A 19,374-nucleotide genomic window follows, 5' to 3' on the forward strand; every position below is an offset into this window, starting at 1 on the left:
GGGCTTATTGACTAAAAACCATTATCACTGTGAGACCCAATGAGAGGAAGCAGTTAAACATGCTCTTTTTCCCCTTCTGTGTTTATAGCTGCCCAGAAATGAACATCAATATTTAAATGTCTGAATTATCTTAGGCTTGTAAAAAACCAATTAGTTGCTCCCTGGGCTCCATGTTTGGGGCTTCTTCAGGGCAGAGTATGGGACTATTTCATTCCTGTGGTCAGAGGCGGGAAGCTCGGGAGAGGTCAGAGTGGCAAGGGTCATTGCTGGGTTAGTAGGGTCTCCTGGGACCCTCTATCATGAAGGAGCAGGCCAGGGCAGGGTCAGGAGTTTGCTGTAGGCTTTGTAAGACTGTCAGGAAGGATCCAGCAGGACCACTGGCAGTGCTCAGAACCCTTGGCCAGCATACCCGAATCACAGAAAACACGGCACAGAGTGAAGCCTTTCATTCTTTGCAGTTTAGGGCCATCTCGCTTCCAGGTAGAAACCTCTAGGCTTATATGAACTTGGTCAACTATAGCAATTCTGGTTCCTCTGAAGAAATAAATCCTCTTCTCCAGCCAGAGCTTATGTGTTTGTATCAGAATGTAGCACCCCCATCTTCAGAGTTAGCACATCCTTTACAAGTATATCTTGCTTGGCTTGTGGCAGAGGGAGTGGACCACTGGGACCAGGGCTCATGTTGATTAGGAAGGTTTCCTGTTTCCTTAGTGGTTTAGATTCCCAAGGTCTCTAATTCTCAGAGGACCCCGATTAATGTCTCTTTTGTACTAGATTTTTTTTTTTTTCTGGCAAACATCACTAGTTGCCTATTCAATATTCTTTCACCTATTTCTTCCTTACTAATAGAAACCTGTATCTGTTCGTGGCAAAAAAGGACCCAATGCCAGGAAGGATACATGACTTCCCAACCTCCGTGGCAACTGGCAGTGGTGAAAGAGGAGTAAGTGGAAGATTTCAGAGTGATGATTTCTGGGAAATATTTACCTCTGTCATCAAAGAGGACAGATGCAGCGAGCATGGCTCTTCCCGCTCTGGCCTCAGACCTGGTGTTTGGAGCTGCAATGGGATCAGAAGATGGCTGATGAGAGTCAGAGGCTAGTTGTAGTCTATATTTTCATTTATTCAACAATTATTTATTGAGCGCTTGCTACATTTCCAGTTCGACAAATAAGACAGACTTGGGGTCCTTATTCATTACTCCTATCACATATTACATCACCCAGGATTCCTGTTTATAATAGAAATTATTGGAATAAATACATTAAAATATAAAATAAAATGGGGGAGGGGAAACATAGAAGATACTGGATATTGAGAATTTTACTGGGAGATTGAAAATGTGATTTGGAAAACAGACAAAAGATAAGATGGGAGCCTGGGGATCAGGAGGCATAGCCATGGTGTCACTTGCAGGAATGGTCAAGTTAGGATCAGGTCAAGGACACTATCACAGGCCCCATTAAGGCTGCGGCCACATCTGCTGCTGCTGAGTTCCACTCATATTCTAGAGCCAGTATTGCAGAAGTAAGCATCAGATTCTGTTGTGCTTTCTCACATGCCTCTGCATTGGCAATTTCAGAAATGGGTAGAAGCAGGATTCAATGCCTCTACTCTTGCCCTACTTTTTGTGGATGGAGGTTTTGGACTCACCCTCCCGCCAAGGTCACAGGGCAGTCCTCAAAGGAGATTCAAGCAATACGGGAAGAAGAAGGATCAATGTTAAGTAGCCCAAATAAAAAAAGCTCATGATGGGAACATTAATTTACATGTAGTGTTGCAGTTTTCAAAGTGGAAAACAGTAAAAATAACTTTCATACAGTACTTTAAGGTTCTTAAATTACTTCACAAGACTGAGATTCAGGCAGAGCAGGTATTATATCTGAGCCTCAAAAAAGATGAGATTATTTTTACAGATATGAAATATTCAGTTATTATTTGACTTTTTATTTTAAAAAGAAAGAAATGCGTAACCTTAAATATGTGGCAATTTTAATTAACATACTACGAGTACAAACAAAATTTTCTGTCAACAATGTTGATTTATATCTACAAATGAGCTCGTTTACCAAAAAGTGAAGGTATTCTATTTGGAAGTTAAAGTGATTCTTTTTAGTATTAGACTCTTATCAAATTTTATTTCAAATGCTTATCAGATTCTCAAATTCTTATCTTGTAAAGACCAAGCCGCACAGCAGACCTGATCTTAAGCTTAATTGGTGTAGAACAAGGATGGGGAAACATGGAATGTGTCTTGTTACTCTCCTCAATCTGACCTTTGCAGACATAACTAACTAATCATGGCATTCTTTCTCATGAAGTCCAGACAAGGCCTCAGAAGCTCTCTCAAGGCAGCACTGAAAGCAGCCCCTGCCAATCAAACAGAGCCAGCAACCCTAGAGGAGCAGCATTCCACGTAGAGTCGTAGGACTCAAGGATTTCTTTTGTTTTCCCAGAATGTTGATGTTCTGAGAAGAGCATCCTCCTTCCTCCGAAAAAGTCTTCCAAGCCTGTGGATCAAATCCTGGTTCAAATCCTGGACCGTTGAGCAGACTTGAAACTATTGGTAAAACTGTAGCCTGTGGTCTTTCAGAATTCAAGCCCCATGTTCATCAAGGCTAAACTATAGAAGGATATGGCAGAAAAATGTCATGATAGTAGAGCATGGAGGCTACTTCTTAAGGCATTCAGGACGGTGCTGCAAGAGAAAGACGTGCTTTGCCCATGTTGAAGGCAGACCAGCAGGAGAGAGATATGGCTTTATTAAGAGAATCTTAGAATCTTGTGTGTGTGTGTGTGTGTGTGTGTGTGTGTGTGTGTCCTATACTGCTGAAAGTCTAGCGTTTATGCAAATCGCAAAAGTCCATTTCTCAGCTTAAGCTACAGTGGCATACTGGGGAAAACTCAGGGGAGTTAGGAAGTCTGATTTCCCAGGCTCTCCTATACATTAGCTGGGGGAAGTGGAGAGATTAGTTTTGTCTCCTTTCTCTACCCACCTTTCCCATCATAAGCTAGTGGCAGAGACTAAATTCTTTAAACTAGAACTAGGCAGATAGTGCTAGGAGAAAAAAGTGATAGTGATGTATTTTTCAAATATTAGGCTGGATTACATTTCTGGTACTGGTGAATAGTCAGTTATGATGTTGCCAGAGAATTCTCATATCTAGAAACAGGAGACAGTGATTGCTTAAGCCCCAGGGAAATCCTTAAGCCTCTAGTTCTGCACCAATTATAGGTGAGCCTACGGTTGAGGTGTTCAAATTTCCCAAAGCCTCTGTCCTTTCTCTTGGGGTTGCTGCTGAAGAAAATGAAGGAGGAAAATTACCCAGCTAGCAGAACCTGAGCTACCAGATTGACCAATTAAAAAACTGAATATACTGTCAGGGAAATGATTCAACTCAAAAAATGCTAATGAGGCCTGGGAAAGTCATCATTTATCTTATCCCTGACCAGCAGAATATTTTTTTTTTTCAGATGAAGGATGCTAGTATCACCCTTCTGCCACATAATTTCTGAGGGCAACTCCCAAAGGCGACTGGAGGACTCTGGGCAAGGATCAGTGGTGGGCATCATTTGCCCTCGCATGTGGCTTCTCTATCCCCCATTTCTAAATAGGACGCTTTGATTGGCATCATCTTAATTTTTGCCACTGTTAATATTAATATCAGAAAAGTCACATTTGTACTTAATGGAAGAACGGACATCACTCTGTCATACTGGACATCCAGCTCTTAGCATTGAGGTAGGCTGGATATGTCTGTTTGTATGTGGGATTATTGCATTTGTAAACTGGTGGCTACATTGGTTATCTATTTCCACAAAAATTCTATGAACATGTAACCGCAAAATCCAGTTGCTTAAAACAACAACCATTTATTTAGCTCATGAGCTTGTGGGTTAGTTGGGCAATTCCTCAGTTTTGGCTAGGCTTGACTGATCTTGGCTGAGCTTACTCATGTGTCTGTGACTCAGCTGGTAGGTCGACTGGGGGCTGCCTCGTCTAATGTGATCTCACCTAGAGTGATCTGGCTTTGCCTCCAGAGTCTTTCATCCTCCATCAGATTTGCCTGATCTTGTGCTAATGGTGGTAGGATTCTATTAGAAAGGATGGAAACCTAGGCTCAGAATTAACTCACTGTTACTTCTGCCTTATTTCATTGCCTACGGCAAATTATAGGCCATCCCAGATTCAAGGGGTAGGAAAATAGATTCTGCCTCTTTATGACAGTTGCTGCAAAGTCATAGTGCAAAAGGTGTGGATAGAAGGTAAAGTGGGGAATTGGAGCCATTTTTGTAATCAATCAACCACAGAGGTTTGGGGGAAATTATTTAACTAGGAGGAAGAAGTATGGGAAAGTGAAGTGGCCAAGAAATGGACAGTGATGGAGATTTATCTCTAAGACCTGCCCAGCTCTCTTCTATTCTTTCACATGCAGCACTCACCACCCCCGTCTTCTAAGAAATGCTTATTTTAACCACAGTCCTTACGCAAAAGGAAGCTGACATTTTCCTATTGACTGGTTCCTTGACCATAGTGATTAAACAGAGATGGACACCTGACCCAATGTAGCTTAATCAGATTACCCCATATCTTGCCTTAGAAATTGGTCTAGTTGTAGATAAGGACTAATTCAAGCTACTCGAAATGCTTCCATAGGTGAGAGAACTGAGAACCTGTGAACCCAGAAGATGACATCAGCCATGCCACAACATAAGACTGCAACAATGAAACTGATATCCAGAGAAAAGCATAGAGGAAAGGAAGAGAATAAAGAAAGTCGTGAGGGCATTCCAGTTCCTGATAAAATTATCCTTGAACCATGTCATATTCATCTTTATCGGTTGGTTTTGGGAAACAACTCTTTCTCTCTATTAAACAAACAAACAAACAAACAAACAAACAAAAACCCTTTGAGTTGAGAGCAACCATTGCAACCAAATAGTCTACTGTAGATGTGATTTGAAAAATAGTCCACTTGCCCAAAAACATCCTCTTATCATTTTACAACCAAGATCTAGGCAAATAGAGTTTTATTTTTCTCTATCAGCAATTCATTCTTTAGGTTAGAAAGGTATGTGAATTAGAATGAGCCATGTGCTTTGACACCTCCATATACGGCCTGGAAAGTCTTTTCACCCCTGATTTTATAAACCTCTCATTACCTTTCAACACTGAGCTCAATGCGCCCATGTTTTGAAGCTTCTTTTCCTCTTCTTTTTCTGCCACTTCCGAATTATTGGACTTTTCTCCTTTGTGCTTCCAAAATACTTTATATTTCTAGGATACCACTCATATATCATATTCTATGTTTGCATCTCCATATGTGTCTCCCTAGTTAAATTATGATTTCTTCTTTTAAGGCAGATATTTAAAAAATATTAACAACCCTTGTATTCTTGGGGTATACTATTGCATTGCTCTTATTAAAAATGTAAGCATTCTAAAGGTTAGTCTATTAAAACTTTGGGCCATTAATATCTTAGCTGGAATTTGTTGATAAACATTATTTAATATTATACTCATTCAAGCATCAGTAGTTCTAAAACTTGGCTGTACAATAGAATCACCTAGGGAGCTTTTTAAACATATTGATACTTGAGCATCACCCTAGACCAATTAAATCAGAATTTCCAGGATAGGGGCCCAGACATCAATATTTTTAATAGATTTCCAAGTGGTTCTAATATGTATCCAGGATTAAGAACTATTGCTTTATATGCGGTTTCCATCTGTTACAAAGAGCTGGAATTGAAGAAAAGATTCCATCTAGTTGGAAGAAAGCCTTTATGGAAGTGATGACTTTTGAATTAAATCATCATGGTGGGTAGAATTTCAGTAGGGAAATATAAGGGTAGAAAACGGAATGTGTAATGATGGAGAGTACCAACTTTGCATAGAAATGGTGCATCCTACTTATGTATAGTATACAGGTATAATGAGAGATAGTTTTTACTGAGTATTTACTCTATGCTAACCATTTTACACACCTTTCTCAATTAGTCTTCATAATTAGCTTCCATTTTTGTGGATCAGAAAACTGAGGCATAGACAATTTAAACACTTGGTTAAGCTCATACTAAAAGCTGGTGGTGGAACTGGGACTCAAGCCTAGGTCTAGGTTGACCTCTAAGCCAATGCATACAACCCCCACCCTAGGGCTGGAAGGTGGGCTGCACCTGTTGGCAGCTACCTTGTTTCTATATCTCTGTTTTCTCTAGCTGAAACTACTAAAGGGATCATATGGCAGGTTCAGGACCATCTGAGGATTTCTTGCGTAAATATCAACAGAATTAGTGCATTTGGTAGTGGCCTGTGCTCACTTGCAATGCTTAGTATGGTTGCTCTCCAGAGTGAACTCTGGTGGCCCAACCACATGGCTAGTTGCCTTCTTGGGTTTTTGCCCATCTCTAAACCAATCAATGTGCCCAGAGGGATAAAATTTTGGTGCTAGGGCAGGCCCATGAGTCTTTCAGTGAATGAATCAACATGGAAATTTAGTGCTTTGGTAGTCTAAGCATGGGTCATGTGATCCATTTCAAATCACATGATCTGAGATTGGGGATGGGTTAGCTTCCTAAAGGAAGTGTGAAATAACCTGGGAAAAAAGGAAATAAATACCAGAGAGGCAAAAACAACAAATGACCACTACAGGAAGCTATTTCGGAGGTCCAGGTTTGGCCTAAATAGTTTCTTCTAGCACATAGCAAAGACAGATATAGCAAGATCATCTTTGGCGGCCTACAGTTCACACATCTGCACTAGCACAGACTGGCACACAGCCACAAGACAAATCAGATCAGTTTGGAGCCAATGAATTCTTTCTTATCTCTTTTACTAAATGTGGTTTAAGCTATTGGGTATTTGGTGTGGGGGGGAGGAGGGAGGAGGGAGGTGGACAGTCCAAGCTCAAGGAAATTTGCAGTAACATCTCAGCCTTCCATGCTAATGGGTATTATAGATAATTGAATTCCACTGTTAACCTCAATATGTCATCTTACATAAATATTTTAATTTCATCACCAACCTTTTTGTCAAAGCTGTTAACAAGTCATTAAATTAGCCACTGAAGGTTTCCATTTTTACATATTTTTCGGGACTATCATCTGACAAATAGAAAAATGGGCCAGGTGGTCCAGAGTTGAAATATCAAGCCTTAAAAATCTATAATTATCTATCTATCGATATTCCAAAGTATCCCTTGATATTTCAAAGTGAGAATTGTTATTTATTTCTTTATAATGTTTTAATGTTTTAAATATTAAAAACTTTGGTTTGTTTGCTTGATCAGTATGTTTTACAAAAGCACCTTAACATATTAGCAAAGCCACTTTACACTGTCCATGCACAGTGGCCATATGCACATCACACAATTCTATCACATTTTCAGAATTTCACTGGACAATGCTGACATGGGACAAGTTTAAGGCCTACGGCAAAACTATTCTATGAGAGCTTTGTATGTAGGACTTTAATATAGATTTAACGAAATGATAAAACTTTGCTCCAAAGTATTCACCGAAATCATCTAGGAAAGGGAAAGACGAATAATCCAGTTTAGATGGAAAGGCACAGAAGGCAGAACACCAGTGAGTGGCAGAAGCCAGCAAGTAGGCAGAGATCAGTTTGGAATCTTCTTCATCTTACTTTTCCGCTTGCCTCTGATATCTTTTTTCTTGTCCATTCTCCAAGGTTAGAAGTCTTGCATTTTACTTGACTAGTTTTCAAGCAAAACTTTCAAATAACACCAGTCATCTTTCCCAATTAAAAGAAATATAGAATCCATCATTTCCAGAGAGAAAGAAAGAGAGACAATGCAATGCTTAAAATTTGGGACTCTGGTCTGACTGCCTCCAGAACTACAGCCATTTATTTCTGGTGACATAACATGAAGAAGTTAATAAACTTCCTTTAGCCTCATTTCTTCATCCACATGATGTTAAAATAGAGAAAGTAACAGTACCTTTCTCACAAGTGCTTTGGCACATAGTTAACATTCAATAAGTGATAGCTATCATCGTTATTATCGTTACCATCATCATTAATTTACATTTCTAGCAAAAATAAAAGTATTTCTTTTGGGAAATTTTGCAAGTCAAGAGAGTCTCAATGAGGGAATAAGGTCGATTATATATGTTATATATATGTAGATTAGGAGAGATTTTTATACAAAGGTCTTACTGAAATATTTCTTGTGTTAAGATCCATTAACCCTTGCTATTAATGCAAAGGAGAGTGCAGGATGTCTTGGAAGGTTTTATTTCAGTCAAGCAAACACAGCATGGGCACTCTTGTACCCAAAGAGAAATAAACATATTGACATAATGCTCCAGGTTTTTTGAAATATCTTTAAGCCATATTTTTCTTCATTAGCATTAGCCTGAAGCAATTAGCATGAGACCTCATGTGACTCCATGTGGAAATACACAGATCCCATTCCTGCCCTGAGGTAGAGCTCCTTGCTCTGTCTTCCACTTGTCCTTCCAGATCCACAGTCCACCCTTCTCTCTCCCTGCTCTAGCCAGGGAAGCTGATGTGCACCACCTAGCTTCCTTTGGCTTTGGTCTGAATCTATGATTAGGATGCATCAGTGGAAGACAAGAAGGCATGTGGGGTGGGGTATCTATTTCTTAGGGCCCCAGCTAGGATGATGTGCTTTAGCTGGGTGGCCCTTTCCATTGAGCTGCCTGATCTGGGTCCTGGGGACTGCTCTATCCTTGTTCTTTCAGGCCCAATGGTGACAACAGCTCCCTGTTTGCTAGCTCCCCAGGGACTGCCCTAAACTTATTGGTTCCCCTAAACTCTACCCACAACTTTGTAAATAGCCGATTAAACCCTCCTCCATTGTTCACTTGTGGTATACCATCTGCTTCCTGCTGAATTTCTTATCTGCATAGCTTAGACCTATATATTGCATTGACAGAAAGTTCTGATCAATCAATATTTCTCTCACTCCAACATGTTAACAAAATTAACAAAACAAATATGGTATTTTTCCAAGTCCCGCTGATGTAACTAGTACTGTCTCCACAAACCTATCAACAAAAGCTGTCTTAATAGACTTATTATACATAACATATTGTTTATTGATAGTAGAAGTACAAAATTAGTAGAAATCAAGATAATAGAAAAATACACTATGATTTTACCACCCCACATTCTAAACTGCTTTCATTTTTTTACTGTTTACATATAGGAAGGTATACTTTTGTTTATTATTTTCTCACATAATGTTATATCATAAAATTTCCCCAGATTCTTTCAATTTTAAATGTTTTTGCAAAAATTATTTTTCCATTGAGAGCATTCAGTGTATTTTCTTTGACATTTTTCCTCACTATCATGAAGGTTGCAAATTGTTTTATTTAGGGATTGGTATGAAATTTTATTATAGAACCAAATATGTTACTTTGGAAACAGGTTCAAAGAACTCATTATTGGACTCAGATCTCATAATTGGGAACAAATTCACACATATCAAATTCCTTAATTAGCACATGTCAAACTTTCTCTTGCTTTCATTGTTGGAAGTAACTTCACTGATATTAAGTTTTTATGCTGCCATAAACTCATCTCCTTATAACCTTTCTGCCTGATCTCATATGCCTTTATATTTAGTTGAAAAAATTCTGCCATAGAACTGTTAGAGTGAGGAAAACGATTCTTCAAACCTAGGCCCAAGAAGCTCAAATACAAGGAGAAAACAAAAGAAAGAAAGAAAAAAATTATTTCTGGACAGAAAAAAGTTTAGTAAGCTGGTGAGATTAATCCCTTCTGCTGGGTTGAATCACAAACCATTTGTTAGTGTCTTTAGAGAAGATCCTGGTTCAAACTTCTATGTCGGGAATAGGTTACGTGATGATGCAGAATTCCAAACCGATACCCATACATTTTTTTTCTAGTTAGTAAAATGTCCCTAAATTCATCAGGTAATGCTGAGAAATTCTGAAATCACCCCCAAATTGTCTACTATGAAGCCATAAGTTTGGATCACTTTTCTTTACTCATTTGCAGTAATATATCCTTATCTGCCGATTTGCTAAATGTCTTAAAACAGTCATAAGAGTGACTTCTTTTTTTCAGGTCTCGTATCATTTAAACCCTTTTCACTCAACGAATGAACACTCTGTGGAGCAGCAGCATTGATGTAATCTGGCAACTCATTAGAAATGCAGAATATCAGGTCTCACACAGACCTTCTGGATCAGAATCTGTATTTTAACAAGCTCCCCAGGTGTACATTAAAGTTTAAGAAGCACCGAGCGTACTTGCATTTGTCTAATAAATGAATAAGTATGTTTCTTACTTACTTTCAGACATTTGAATCATAGATGCTAAAGGAATTTGAGAAAATATCTAGCCCTGCATTTCCCCCATGTATTGCATGGAACACTCGTTTCATAGAATGTCAATAGAGGTTATTCCAAAAAAATTTAGGAAACACTGCTGGTTAAAGAATCCAAATAATTTTCTTTACTACAGGATTTTTCAGAGTCTTTAATAAACTTCTGTACACTGTGACTCTCCAGGGAGCAAGAGGAGGGGGAATAAGATTTAAACAGTGAGTGTGTTGCAAATATATTTGAATATGGAACATTATTTTTCACCAGCTATTGGATGGGACTAGTGCACATTCTGATACATTCTGAAAATATTTATCGAATTCAATCCCCTCATTTAACAGATTCATATCCTTTACTTTTATTATATTATTTGGCAAAGAAAAGGTGATTTATTCTAATATCTTACTGATTTTTCAGTAACAATGGGGCCATTACTATATTGTTAAAGTTATGAAAAACGGATCCAAATTTAACAACTTGCTCACATGAGTCCAGAGTTTTACTGGGGTGTGAGAATGGGTAAATACCAACAACTATAAATACCTGAAATCTTAACCTACTGGAAAGCTCACAAGTTAGCTTACCACAGTTTCATGGAAACTGGCAGAAGACACAGAACATCTGGGTCAGGGACAAATGACTGTATTACTCATGCCATAGCAACAGGGTAAGCCTCATATTTATGCCATCTCTCCATGTCTCACAAGTCCCACATGGCCGATGTGGAGTGTCCCAGGTGAAAACTACAAATAGGATGGGTTTGAGTCAAAGCTAAGTACCCTTGAGCTTAAGGAACCCTGATCTTTTATAGTGAACTGCAAGCAAAACTGCCCTTTGCCCCAGAGGAGTTATTACCTTCATTACACTAGACAATAAAGAAACCTGCCCTTTGTTTCTAATAGAGGCACTAGTTCTGTCTTCTAAATCTTTTCACTATATCATCATCCTTGAAAAGATAGTCTAAAACAAAGGTACCCAATGCCCATGCCCACAGAACATGCAGAGACATGCAAGACCCAAGGAAAATTATCTCCCAAAATTTCTGGGTTGTGAGAGTAGGCGTTTTACTGCACGAAGTTATTCAGAGACCCACCCAGGCTGTTGGAAACTCTAGTATGTTCAATACATGGCTTCTAAAGTGGGTGTTGTCACTATCCAAGACAGCTGGAACAGGAAGGATTTGGAGGAGCATGCATGGGAGTTTTTATGAGCCAAGTTTGAAAGTAAGTGGTACACACTACTTCCTAACGTTCCATTCCTAGAACTTGAACACACCTCACTGTAGAGGAGAATAGGAAACATAGCCCAACTTTGTGCCCAGAAAGAAGGGGAAAACAGGTTTTGGAGGACACAAAGTAGTGTCTACCACATTGCCAATTTGATACTGATTAAGCTACAAGTTTATCTGTTTTCATCTCAAGCAGAAATGAATAAACATTCACATAAATGCCTGAGGAGTGGGGTATTATATTCACAGCATTATGGAATTTTAGAACTGGAAGAATCCTTAGGATCATTCATGCCAGCCAGCCATTCTTCCCTATTCATTTTAGGGGTGAAGAAACTGAATCTCAAGGAGTTAAATGCCTTATGTATGTGACTTGCTAAACACAGCTGCTTAGTTAGCTGAGTTGAAATTTTTCAGATCTCCATTCCACTGTACTTTGACCTGTACTAAACTTGCAAGCTCCTGGGACCCTTTTGTATTTTAAATGATCATTCCTCAAATTCCTGATTTTCATATCTGGAATTTTGATTATTGGGAATTCTTAAATCACTGAATGTCTATGTGACTTGTTCATTTATTTATTTTTTTTAGAAATATTTATCAAACCCTACTATGGCAGACATTGTTCTACTTCTTGAGAATACAGCAGTGAATGGGCCAGGCAAGTTCTTGTTCTCATAGAGTAAATATTGAGGTGATATTCCATGATATTTAGAATATTGTTAGCTTCATTGTGAGAGACTCTATGGCTAGTTTATGATATAAAACATTTCATATAGATTCCAAATAGTTTACATTTCTTTTTGCCAACTTAAATCAGCATAGCCTTTACAGTTTTTACTTTTGTATAGACTTTACAGCTTTTAAGTTTCTTTATAATTAGTTTATAACAAGATTCCCTTTGTATTTCATACAACAGCTAACCTTTTAAAATAAGCCTTATTTATTACTTCTATAACAAATAAGTTATTATTTTGTTGTTGCCTTTGGGTTAACAGTTTTTATTATATTAAAAACAGAGCTTTATTTCAAGTTCTCAAAACAGATTGGAATGTTTTTAACAGAATTCTCATTCACATGTTTTGATTTATCAAAGCATTTTATGTTTACTTAAAAAAATTTCTTTCTGTTCCCTAGAGAAGTCCATAATGTACTCAGTGCAAGTTGAACATCAGAAATATAATGCAGTCAAATGACAGAATGAAATTTGAGAGAAACTGCTGAAGCTTTGCTCTTTAAAAGAAAAAACTATTTTTCTATGTTACATCGTGTGTATATATTATGGAAATATTTGAAAGATACACAGCACCCTCTGCTCAAAACTATTGTTTATGAACAAGTATATGTAATGTAGTTTATTGGGAAAAAAAGGTTCAATTTAAAGTAATAATGCATGAAATAGGTATAACCTGGCACGTTGCAAAGAGGTTCAGATTGCAAGCCTCAAGAATCAGGATATAATTGTGATAATGCTTAAAAAAACAATACAATATAAATATTTGTATAGCATTTTGTAGTTGACAAAGCTTCTCCCCCCCCCCCCATTTAACAACAAGTAACATTTATTGAGCAGTTATTATGTGCCAGATGTGGCGATGTCATCTATTTCTTAATACACCTGTGTGAGTTAAGTATTTACTGCCTCTTCAACACCCTACTCTTCAACCTCACCCTCCTCTCCTTATCAACTGACTGCCTGGATACCTCTCATGCCAGACTGGAGCACTAGGGAGAGCTTCTGCCTCCTTCCAGGACTCGAGTCTGGTACATGGTACTGATTAGTTGGTGGAATAGGGGCGGCAACCTGGATACACGATCACATTATTTTTCAATTTCTGCATCTGACCACAGTCAATGGGAGAATTAAACAGGCATTTACAAAGTTCTCAGGCATTTGGGCTTAGAGTTATTTATTTTACAGACATCACAAAACCCCTTTCTTATTTTGTTGCTTCTTTTGACTTCATCCAGCTGCTGTCCCAGAGGCAGTCTGTATTTCACACCCAGCTTGGGTGGTCCCCAATGCTGCCTACTGCCTTGCCCAACTTAGAATTGTACATCTGTGCCTCCTGTTAACCTGTCATAAGACAGGGTACGGGTTTCAGTTCTTGGCCAAGTTATTTGACACCAGTGCATGTCTTTCTGGGAAGTAACTCTAATTCTACTTTATTTATGTCCTTTTGTTTGTTTGTTTACTTCCACTTCTGCAAACTGTCTTTCTTGATCCAAATTATACAGAGCTTGAGGTATTTACTTCCCATCGTATCTTCACCCCACCATCCAGATCCTTGAAACATTGTTTTTAAATACCAGCCTGATTTTAACTTATGTCTACTCATTTCTCAATTGCCATTGGACCACATTTTATATTATGTACATTTTCCCTTTGGTAAATACTAAATACTATTATATTAAATTGATTCTAAGATGCATATTTTTTCATACTTTAACATCTCTAATCAGCCTGCATCTCACGATATTTGCCATCTTGCAATTAATTGCAGCCCTTTAAAAATTTCTTATTGGAACATAAAATAAGATACATATTGAGCAAGCTATGTCTTCTTAGATTTGATGAAATTAAGTGAATATAACCATAACAAATAAAGAGTCTGTAGTTTAGAGTGGCCAGCAGATTTGCCCAAGATTATGATACTTGAAGCTGGGTAGGACTTGTCCCTGAGCAAGCTGACTCCTGAGCCCTTGCTTTGTGCTCTGCACTATGGCAGAGGAAAGTAAGGTTTAGAGAGTGACTTGCCCAAGGGCACCAGGCTGCCATGTTATAAAATTAGGATTTGAATCAGGAGCCCATTCTCTTTCCACTGTAACACTCTAGTTGATTCTATAAACTTGAAGGCACTCAACTTCACTAGTTCTCAGGTATACCATCTTAAATTCAGGAATTTGACTTAGAAAAATCTCTAAGGTCCAAGCAATTTTTAATATTCTGATTTAAAATAGAGCCAATTCTATTTTTTAACTTAATGTTTAAATATTTTTAAAATATTGTCTGGTGCAGGTAATTTCAAGCATGTGGCACAAAATTTTAAAAGCAGCAAAGAAAATCCAAGAAAAAATAATTTTAACATCTTATGCCCTGGCCACTTAATTCTACTCCCTAGAGGTAAACCCTGCTACAACTCTCTTGTGCATATTCCAGAGACATTCTGTATATTTACGTGCACATAAAGTAGATATATATAAAGTAAATATTGTGTATATATAATTTTCAAATGATCAACATGAGTTCACACTGATATCTCCAATTCCAATCCCACAACAGAAGACTCTAGTTTTTTCCCTTTCCAAATTTAACAATCTCCAACATAATCCTTAATGTATTTCTTTATTTGATCAATTCGCCTGTATAAAGCAATCTCCTGGACCATCTTCCCTCTACTTTAGGGGTGTCCTTATCACCTGCACCCTCCCCCATGTCAATTTTCTCCTCATCTAGGCTGGGCTCTGAGGTCCCACACTGGTAAGGTTGGCAGATAAAATAAAGGGCATTTAGTTAAATTTAAATTTCATGTAAACAATATTTTTTTTTTAGTATAAGTATGTTCCAAATATTACATGGAATATACTTATACTAAAAAAAGTATTCATTGTTCAACTGAAATTCAAATTTAACTGGGATGCCTATGTTTTTAGATGCTCAATTTGGCAACCTCACGTGCTGGGTCATCCACCACAACTCAGTATGGAACTTTTCTAACCTCGAGTTTTAAAATCCCAAGCTGAGCTGCCCACCTCCCTCACTCTGTCTGCCTTGGTTATTACTACTACGAATAGCTTTTAAATTGAACTGTTGGAAAAGGAAAGGAAGGGAAGAGAGAAGGGGAAGGAGGAAGAGGGGAGAAAGGGGCAAGGGAAGGGATGAGAAAGAATGCATTAGAGTTTCAAAATTTACATTTATGAAAACAAATTTTCCACTCACTTAAACTATAAATAGTCTGATGTCAAGCCTAAATCAACTAATAATAAGGTAATTAAGTCAACAATTAAATCAACAAGTACTATAATGATGAGATAAGTTTAGAATTTCAAGATTATAAAGTCCTGCTTTGGGCAAAATTAGGTGGCAGACTTTATTGTTGACATTTAGTAGTTCCTTATTTAGAAAAAAATTGTATGTAGAAAAAATGTATTTTAATACAATGAGCTTTTGGTTATTGCAATAAAGGAACACATGCATTATAAATAATGCAAAAATTAAAAATTAAAAAAAATTTCTCAAGCCAACCTTTCCTACTTTACAGATTGACCACTATCTTTTAGAAAACAACAATGAAACATCGGCTTAAGGTATTTTATTTGGTCCAAAACACTCATCTTGGCTTCTAACATACTTAGTTGAGGAAATAATTAATTCCGAAGCACAGGTGTATTCAAAGTGAATATTTTCCCTATTCTTCTATTCTTTTCTATTCTTTTTTTTCCCCTAGCTCAAAGTAGACAATTAACAAGTGAAGATACTCAAACAAACGATTCAAAGTCAGAAATAGGGCTTGGCAGGACATCCACAGCATGTGGAAATACTTAAAAAGAAAAAAGGAAAAGACCCGCAGAGAACACAGTGGGCAATTCCATAAAACCACCTGGTAGCAGTTGTTTTAAGGGGAAATAATGCGAACACAGGGGAGACTCATATTTACTGGAAAAGGCATCAAGGGCAAGATGCATGTGGGCAGATCCCAGACTTCCAGGTATGGTGTTGTATGTGTAACAGCTGGATGTTCATTTTGTTCCTCTGTCAGAGGAAATTTTCTATAAGCAAGTGTACATGTAGTATCTGGATAACACCTTTTTGGCCAGAGTGAGGAACTACAGCTCAAGGCGCTGAACCGGTTTTTGGAGAAAAAAAAAATACTCAGAAGTACGATATATTCCTTAACACTCCACCCTTAAGAGTTGTGGGTAATTAGGATACTGATGGACAGGAAATGGCTGGGTGCTCCCTCTGTTTTGCAGAAGTTCTCATGACGGCTGTGGAGAAAATGGGAGCATGAAGTGGGAAAAATGTGGGCTTTGGAGCCAGATACAAGCCAGCTTCAGAGTTTTATTTCCTACTTACTGGTTGACCTAGGCAGGAGACAGGTTACTCAGGTCTCCAAAAACTGTGTCTTGTTCTGTTGAAATACCACCTTTCCAGGTTATTGAGAGGATTCCAAAAAACAAAACAAAACAAAACAAAACAAAAAACAGTTGTTCTCAAAGTATGGTGCCTGAACCAGAAGGGAACAAGTGGGATCTTATTAAAATTGTAAATTATTGGCTTCATCCCAGATCTACAGAATGAGAATCACTGATTCAATGGTTTAATGGACCCTCCAGGTGAATATGGTGATTTGAGAACTGCCGACATAGGAAAAGCCCCGGGCACTAAGTCCACGGGCAAAAGTGGTAAGTACCGATATAAGTATGCTTCTTCTTAATCTGCTGTCTTCCTCTGTTTCTCGTACTCTCCCTCTACCTTTTCATTATCAGAATATATTAGTGTTGCCTTCTGTCTTCTGTCTTCTCTGCTATAAGGGAAGGGCTGAGAGCAGAACTGGGACAGAAGCTGGGCTGCTACAATCAAACTCATACCTAGGGACCCTGATACTTACCTGCTAATGCTTTAAGGCTTCTGGACTGTTGAATGCCACCCCACTGAGCCCATACATCAACCAGCCAACTCCCGAAACCCCAAGGGAGAGAAGCTAGAAGCTTGTAGGAAGAATTGTTTTCATCATCTGGAAGGCCCCATCTGGATTTGTGACATTTCCCCCTCTCTCAATATATCCTCCTCTCTGCAGCTAGGTCATCTTCCTAAATAAAAAATATCTGGTACTGTCACTCCTCTACTAAAACCCTCTGTAGCTTTCATAGGATTTACTTTTAAGATTCAGCCAAACACCTTAACATAGGTAACACGTAAAGTAATTCCCGATCTGACTCCAAAGGACCTCTTTAGCTTCATGCATCTCTCACTTCCTGTATACCCCCTTCTCTTCCTATTCCCACCATCTTTATCTCCGCACCCCAACACACACAAGCACACATACACAGGATGAACTTGGCCAGGTGGGAAAGCCAGGGGTGAGATGAGGCTTCCTGGTGGATATTACCCTTGAGCTAATCATGAAGACCACAGAGAAAGTACTCTAGGCGAGAAGAAGAAACGTGTGAAACAGCACGAGGAACTATGACATTTTATGGGTATTATTTCTAAAGTGTAAGTTATTAGGGGAGGCGTGGAGACAGGTGAGGCTGAAAAGCAAGGTCAGGGCAGATCTCTTTAATGACATGAGAACTAAGGCACTCAAAAACCAATCTGCACACACATAAGCAAATTTCAACACAATGCAGAGAGGTTACTGGTTAGTTTATATTGTTTTTGTTTAGGTCTTGGGCAAAAGGAGGTGTTATTATCTCCATTAAATAGCTGGAAAAACAGACTTTACCTTCTCTAAGGTAAATCATGATCCATGGGATGCATGCTCACACTATAAAATACAGAGGATGTACTTCCAAGCCATCACTATGCTTCCAACCACTGCATCTAGGTTTTGCCTGGCACTTTAAAAACCAGAGATTGACTTCAAATTTGGACTACAGCTCTAGATCCAACTTAAAACCTTTTGCTGAGGTCCTCAATTTAGAGAAATTACTTTTTGAACATAAGAGATTTATTTCCTTGGAATAAAGTCTTAATCGTTTGTTATTATTTATTCCTTAACATTGCTGGCTGGGAATAGTCTGAGATTTACACGATTACTTATTTTGTACATCTACTTGATGAATTCTTGATGTAGAGCCTCCTCTGTCTGCACAACTAGTATCAATACCCATAAAAGGCCATTTATGCAATTTGCCAGCCCTGTAAGTGTCAATTTCCTAGAGTGGGTGTCTTTAGTGACCTCCTCTTATGTTAGAAAAATTTTTATGAATGTATTTACTTCTGAATTCTTTTCTTAAAATATGTGGAAAAGACAACCTTGAAAATAATGTTATATTCTTGAAGAGATGGCTGTTGTTCTCCATCTTTCAGGAGCTGGTTGACAAAACTTACATCTAAAGAAACACAGTGAAACCTTAAAGTGTAGGGGAAAACAGAGAAATCAGTGTATCAAACTGCCAACCGTACTTAATTGAAATGATTATAACAATGACAATATTAATCAATATAATATTAATAGCAACACTAAGGTTAAGTGATTTTAGTGAAGTATCTAAAACGTTTTAAGTTGGCAAAAATTTTACATGCACCTTAGGAGAAAAAAGGTTATGAATTCTTTTTGACCTCCATTTAAAAATTGTCAATATTGAGACATCTTACATTGGGAAAAGTTTAAATTAATTAATTTTAGTCTGCTAAATCTCTCAAACTTTTATGTTCTTTGAAGGAAAGGTTATGGTTGTGTTCTAGAATCAATGCAGAGCTTACTCTACAGTAGCAAGCAAAAAAAAATATTTGTTAAATCAATGAATAAAAATATTATTCAACCAGATCAATAAGCCTAAAAACACTTTTAGCAAATATTTCATCATTTCGTATTGTGCAGTATTTATCTTGGAACATGGCTTCCATTTAAAGTCAGTTAAAATAATTTTTGTTCCTTATTATTTATTTTACAGATAAAGTGTATATGCACAAAATAGTATAAGTACAGAAATATTTAAGGCAGCATAAGATATAATAGTCAAAGATCGAAGCAATCTAAATGTCTATCAATAGAAAACTAGTTACTGTCACACAACGAAATACTATGCAGCCATTACAAAGAATTGGCATATCTATATAAGCCTAGCTTGGAAAT

The sequence above is a fragment of the Rousettus aegyptiacus genome, unplaced genomic scaffold (genome assembly GCF_014176215.1).
Source record: "Rousettus aegyptiacus isolate mRouAeg1 unplaced genomic scaffold, mRouAeg1.p scaffold_m13_p_3, whole genome shotgun sequence".
Lineage (NCBI taxonomy): Eukaryota > Metazoa > Chordata > Mammalia > Chiroptera > Pteropodidae > Rousettus > Rousettus aegyptiacus.